A 6,763-nucleotide genomic window follows, 5' to 3' on the forward strand; every position below is an offset into this window, starting at 1 on the left:
TTTGAAGTTGCAGTTGATGTAGTAAACAAGCTTGAACCAGAATTTTCTTATATGCCTGCAGGTCCAGAAGTTATGTATAAAGGAGGCCGTATGGAACCGACATTTAGGACACATACCTGTTTCCTCCTCCACAAAAAAGCTTCTACGGTGTTGTGATGTGTATGCCCTATGAAGTACTTTGATGTGTACCTCCTGTAAAATGGAGGACTTCAGGATGCGTAAAGTGTTATGATGGTATTTGTGAAGTGAGTTGTTGTCAGTCAATAAAGAAAAATCATTCATCCATCTAGCTGTGATTTGTTTCCAGTTCTTTTCTGCTGGAAGGGTAGCGAGAAGTTTATATATATGTTTGGTTTTGAATGATGCTGCTTGTAAGGAGACTATGTGTTTCTTTAATACTAGTGTGGCTGGTGTGTATGGTATGAGTGGGGGTAATGAGTTTGCAAAGTGTCGTATCTGATAAAGTGGGAATAGACTATTGTTGGGCAAATTGAATTTGGATTGGAGTTCTGCAGTGGAGTATAATTTGCCTCCTGGGTCAAAGACCTGGGAAACAATTTTTAGTCCTTTGTTTCGAAGTCTAAGGAGGATGGAGCTATCAATTCCAGGAGAAAACATTGGGTTTCCCCATATTGGTAGCCAAGGGGAGACCTCGGGGTCGCGACCTAGGTCCTTTGAGGCAGACCACCATGCTGAGTGAGTGTCAGCGAATAGTCTGTTGTGTAGGATGTGGGGCGGGATGTGTTTTCGAGGTGTATGCAAGAGGGCTCCTGGGGAATATGGGGCAAACATTGCGCAGTCTATCTCATATTCTGAATAGTTACTGAGTTCAGCCAGCCAGCCTAAGGCGAAGCGGCATAGCAAGGCTTTTGAGTATTGTTTTAAATCTGGGATGCCCAGTCCTCCTTGGGGCTTGGGTATCTGAAGTTTGGCTAGTGCAATTTTGGATTTTTTTGAGTTCCAGAGGAATTTTATGATGTGAGAGTTTAGGTGTTGTATGTCTTTGTTGGATATACGTAGTGGGAGCATTTGTATCATATAGAGTAGTCTGGGTAACAGCATAGATTTTATAACCTCGGCTCTACCTAGTAAAGATAGCGGGAGATCTTTCCAAGTTTCCATAGATTTAAATATGGAGGTGAGTAGGGGGTCATAATTTGATGAGTATACTTTGGACATTTTTGTTGGGATTTGGATCCCTAGATATTTGATCTGTACATGTTGGAGTTTGATTTTTTGGAGGTCTGGTCTGTCTGGGAATTGGGGTGGGGGGCCTTTTAGGGTCATTAATTCTGATTTGTTCATATTAATTTTGTATCCTGAAAAGGAGCTAAATAGGTCAATTATTTTGAAGGCTTCTGGGAGGGAGTGTTCAGGTGCGGTAAGGAAGAGCAGCATATCATCCGCAAATAGAGAGACTCTGAGGTCTACTTTTCCTATTTGAATGCCTTGGAAGGTAGGGGATTGGCGAAGGGCTATGGCTAGGGGTTCGAGGGCTAGGGCAAATAGTAAGGGCGAGAGGGGGCATCCCTGTCTGGTTCCTCGGAGTATGGGGAAAGGTTCTGATAGGGTACCGTTACATTGGATTCTGGATGCTGATCCTGCGTAAAGTGTGTTTAATAATTTGATGAATGTTTCTGGGAAGGAGAATTTTCGCAATACTGAGTACAAGTGATCCCAGTGGACCATGTCGAACGCCTTTTCCGCATCCAGGGAGAGTATCGCCAGCGGGGCGCCCGACATGGCCAACTGGGATTGATGCAACACTGAGAGGACTCTGCGGATGTTAGTGACTGGGTTTCTTCCCATAACAAAACCCGTCTGGTCTCCATGTATAAGTGTTGGGAGTAAGATCTTCAGTCTCTCTGCGACAATCTTCGTTAATATCTTATAGTCTATGTCTAGTAAGGATATTGGGCGATAAGAGCCCGGGTCTGCTAAGTCTCGCCCCGGTTTGGGGATTACCTTGATTGTGGCTGCATTGAAGAACGGCGGGGCAATGTCACTGTGGAGTATAGAGTTATAAGTCGCTACTAGTGTGGGGGATATATGGGGGGAGAGAAGCTTATAGTACTCTGATGTTAGGCCATCTGGGCCAGGCGCTTTCCCCGGTTTCAGCCCTGCTATAGCGGTTTGGACTTCCTCTAGGGTAAAGTCCTTGGTAAGGGAATTGGCTGAATCTGGGGGAAGGTGGGGTGTGGTGATGTTGTTCCAGAAATCATCAGCTTGGGTATTGTCGGATATGGGTGCTGAATAAAGGGATTTATAGTAGCCGTTTAAGGTTTCAGCTATTTGGGCATTAGATTTTGTTATTGTGCCGTCGGGGCGCTTTAAGGGGTGAATGGTGGTAGGGGCATGGTGGCCCTTGAGGAGATTAGACATCAGTTTGCTGGTTTTATTACCGAATTTATAAAATTTTGCATTGGCTGCAAAGGTGTAGGAGGCCTCCGATTTAATAAAGAGGCCTTCAAAGGTGGTTTTGGCCGTCCAGTATTCTGCTCTGTTTTGTGGGGTGGGGGATTGTTTATAGTTTGTAAAGGCAGTGGTCAGGTTAGTTTGGGCTTGGGAAAATTCGTTAGCTGTGGATTTTCTCTGGTAGGAGGTGTGTGAGATTATCCTCCCTCTTATTGTGGCCTTAGAGGCCTGCCAAAAGAGTGGTGGATTGGATAGGGCCGTGTCTCTATTATTTATGGAATATTCTTCCCAAGCTTTTGTGACGATGGTGCGTAGGGACTCTGAGGTGGCTAGAGAGGACGGGCATCTCCATGTGATGAATGAGCTTCTCTCTTGGGCGATTGTGAAGGAAATTGTTATTACTGCATGATCCGAGATCATTATTGGTTCAATTGATGTTGAGGTGATCTTGGGAAGTAAAGTGGTTGATGCTAATATGTAGTCTATTCTAGACATTTTTCCAGTGGCTGCTGATAGACATGTAAAGTCTCGTTCTGTGGGGTTGAGAAGCCGCCAGATATCAAGTAGGTGTAATTTTTGAGCCATTGCTGGGATGCCTAATTTGGGTAGAGGTCTGGTGTGTTGTGTTTGTTTATCTAGGATGGGGTGGGATATTAAATTTAGGTCTCCGCAGAGGATTATGGGTTGGTGTAGGTAGGGTGTAAGTAGTTTAATTATCTCAAGGAAGAAAAGTTTCGAGTAGGTATTTGGGGCGTATACGTTGAGTATGAGGTATTGGGTTTGTGCTATTGTGATGCGGCATAGTGTATATCTGCCTGCAGTGTCAGCGTGTAGTGTTTCAGCGGTCATTGGTGTCTGCCTCTTACCTAGGATCACGACCCCTCGGGCTTTTGAGTTATAGGAGGCTGAGGATAGGACTTGCCACTGTAGGATCTGTAATTTTGCTGTTTCTGATGGTGTGAGGTGGGTTTCCTGCAGGCATACGATATCCAACCGGAGCTTGTTTAGATACATCAAGATGCGTTTTCTTTTTTGGGGGGAGTTGATGCCCCCCACATTCCAACTACCGATAGCTAGGGAAGACATCATAAAATAAAATTGGCATTAGGATGTGGTACAATTCTTGAAGTAGAGAATGGTTGGGGAGAGAAAAAACATTGTTTAAATTATTAGTCATCGCAAGGGTGGGGTGAGGGGGGGGAGGAACATAGGGAAGGTTAACATAGACAGCAAATACGACTTCCAAGTGGAAAAGTGCAAAAACTGCACGCTTCTCTGAGCGTGTGTATCTTCAAACTGGAGGGCGGCTCCTAGGCCAGGAGAAGCCCAAACATTAACGGTAACACATTTTAAATCAGGGCGCTCGCCACAAGCGCTAGGGTGGGAGGTAGGGTGTCAGGTGAGGGGGGGGGGGGGCAGGGGAAGGGGTTTCGTGTCCAATTTCTCAGCGAGAGAGGCGATGGGGATGGGGTGGGGGGGGGGGGGGAAGTTTTGTCTTGCGGAAGAGGTGTATCTGGCTGGTTTTCAAGTGGAGTGTCCAGATGTACGGTTTGGTCCTTGGAGTAGAAATCTGGTGGTGGTGATGTTGCTCCAGGGTCTTGGTGTTAACGGTAAGGTTTTAAAGCATGTGCTTGAGTTCTAATGCTTTGAGAACACCAGTTTGCTTCGGGGGGGGGGGGGGGGGAATGATTCAGCTGTAGTTAGGCTAGTCAGGTTCCAGTGGTTGGGAGGGAGGGGGGTGTGAACTGTATCAGGGGTAAGTTTAGTTGGGTCACAGTCGATTTAGGGGGGGGGGGGGGAGGGTATGTATCGAGGTTAAGAGATCAGGATGGTATCAATCTTCTGCCCAATCTTTGTCTTGGTGGATAGTAGCATCTGCTTCTTTGACATACGCTTCAGCATCATGATGAGAGGTGAAATCTTTGTGGGACGTTCCTTGGAAAATACGAAGTTTGGCCGGATACAACATGGCAAACTTGATGTTTTTCTGTATCAGCTGTGAGCATAGAGGGGCAAAGTCTCTCCGGGATTTGGACAGTTCGGCAGAGAAGTCCTGGAATATCAGGATCTTGTTTCCCTGCCAAGTGATGTCACGTATTTTACGGGAGGCAGACCAGATCAACTCCTTATGCAGGAAATTTAGAGTTTTAAAGATCACAGCTCGGGGTCTGGCCCCCTCTTGTGGTCTAAGTGTGCCTAGGCGATGAGCCCTTTCTATTATGAGGTCATTGCATCTGTCTGCTATCTGCAAAAGCTCAGGTAACGTGAGTCTGATGAAATCAAAAAGCTCCTGTCCTTTCATGGTTTCAGGGAGCCCTATAATTCTTAAGTTACATCTTCTTGAGCGGTTCTCAAGGTCTTGCACCTTATTATGCAGGTAATTGATATCCTTATGGGCAGTGTGCAGTGCTTGCTTCATATCTGCTACATCAGCAAAGGTAGCTCCTACGGTTTGCTCAGTAACAAGGACCCTTTGCTGCAGGTTAGCAATTTGGCGGTTTATGTCCGCTGTTTGTTCTTTAAGCAGGGGTCCTATTGCAGCTCTTATAGCGGCGACCATGTCACCATATGTGACTGGCGCGCTGGAGGGTGGCAGCGGCTGGTCTGGGGGAGAGTACTCACTATTTGTGACCCAGTCTGACGAGAGGTGAGCAGCAGGTACCGATGAGGCATCATTTTGGTGTGTTTGCTGCGGTGGTTGTGGAGCCGCGCTGCTGGGAGAGGCGTCCGGCGCCATCTTGGATGCAGGGGTCCGGGGCTCTCTCTCTCTTCTGTGTTTGCTGGCGGTGCTTGGCATGGCGCTATAGTAGCGTTTCATGCAGCGCTGGGTTCCTGGTGGAGGTAGGGGGGTGGCGAGCGGTCTGTTGGGAGGCTGAATCGCCGTGAAATGGTGTTCTGGGCAGCCTGGCAGCGGAGCTCTCCTCTCCTGCTACCGCTTCATCCCAGGGCGGAACCGGAAGTCATCCATGTGGCATTATGTGAATTTTGACTCAATCCGTATGCCATTTTATGCATTTGGCTCAATCCGTGTGGCATTATGTGAGTTTTGACACAATCCATTTGGAATTATTTGAAATTTGGCTCAATCCGTGTGTGTTATGTAAATTTTGGCTCAATCCATGTGACATTATTTGAATTTTGGCTCAATCCGTGTGTGTTATTATGTAAATTTTGACTCAATCCATGTGACATTATTTGAATTTTGGCTCAATCCGTGTGTGTTATTATGTAAATTTTGACTCAATCCATGTGGCATTATGTGAAACTTGGCTCAATCCGTGTGTGTTACTATGTAAATTTTGACTCAATCCATGTGGCATTTGTTAATGGCGATTAAATATGACCAAAGAAACAATAAGTGAAAAGCGCGAGTTACGTATTAAGTCCGTAACCAGCGTACCCTTTATGCCTAGCTACGTGCGAACAAAACGTAGCGCAGCGTAGCGTACCTTTATCGTGTATTATACACCAAAGAACCAATACCTTAATAAGAGATCCTCTCGCAGTACTTTGACTCTGATCTGCGAATATACCTTTTAAGGACAGAGTCCGTAATAAACCTTTATCGCTAAATGCGAATAACAGACACAACCACGGTATAGAAGTAAGGAGATAGGAACTCCACAAAAAGATGTATTTAAGTCCCTAATGGACAAAAGGGGGTTACAGAAATAGAAAATACAGGTATAACAAGTTATACAATAGTCTAACAAAGTATATACTATACAAGCTCTGCTAAGGGAAGAAAAAAACAGATACAAGACACAATCAGCCAACAATACACTAAGGATAAATACCGTTAAATGCAACCGTTTACCGTCTCATCAAATATGCGAAGCGCAGTCCGGTCAGAGCTCGCTATCGTTCAGGGATGAACTATAGCCCGGTAGAAAGTCAGGGAAAGGTAAATGTGCCGAAGAGACTTTGGCTGCTCTGGGTCGCCTATCTTATAGGGTCAGAAGGGGGAGGTCAAAGGCCGTTCTCATTGGTCAGAGGTCGTATGTCAGGTCAGCTGTGATTGGGGGGTAAGATGATACACCTGGTTTGGCTAGGTCCAGGGGAGTGAACTTTAGGAGTCCTTTGTTTGATGGTTTCGGCGTCAGCAGTGATAAGAACCGGTTTCATCTAGATTCCTTTGTTACATACTTTCAACAGAAACTGTCCCTGGAATATGGATTATGTCCATAACTATCGGGCCGTGTATATTGCGAAATATTCGCAATGACCGGAATACTTCGCACAATGAACGGAACGGAACGGTACTAAACATGATACAGACAGATGTATGCAGGGCTAACTAAGCTATGTGTGGCGTTCTAAACCTTTAACTACATTTTACTTAAGTGTC

This window comes from Crinia signifera, chromosome 4, assembly GCF_055691185.1.
Source record: "Crinia signifera chromosome 4, ASM5569118v1, whole genome shotgun sequence".
Taxonomy (NCBI): domain Eukaryota; kingdom Metazoa; phylum Chordata; class Amphibia; order Anura; family Myobatrachidae; genus Crinia; species Crinia signifera.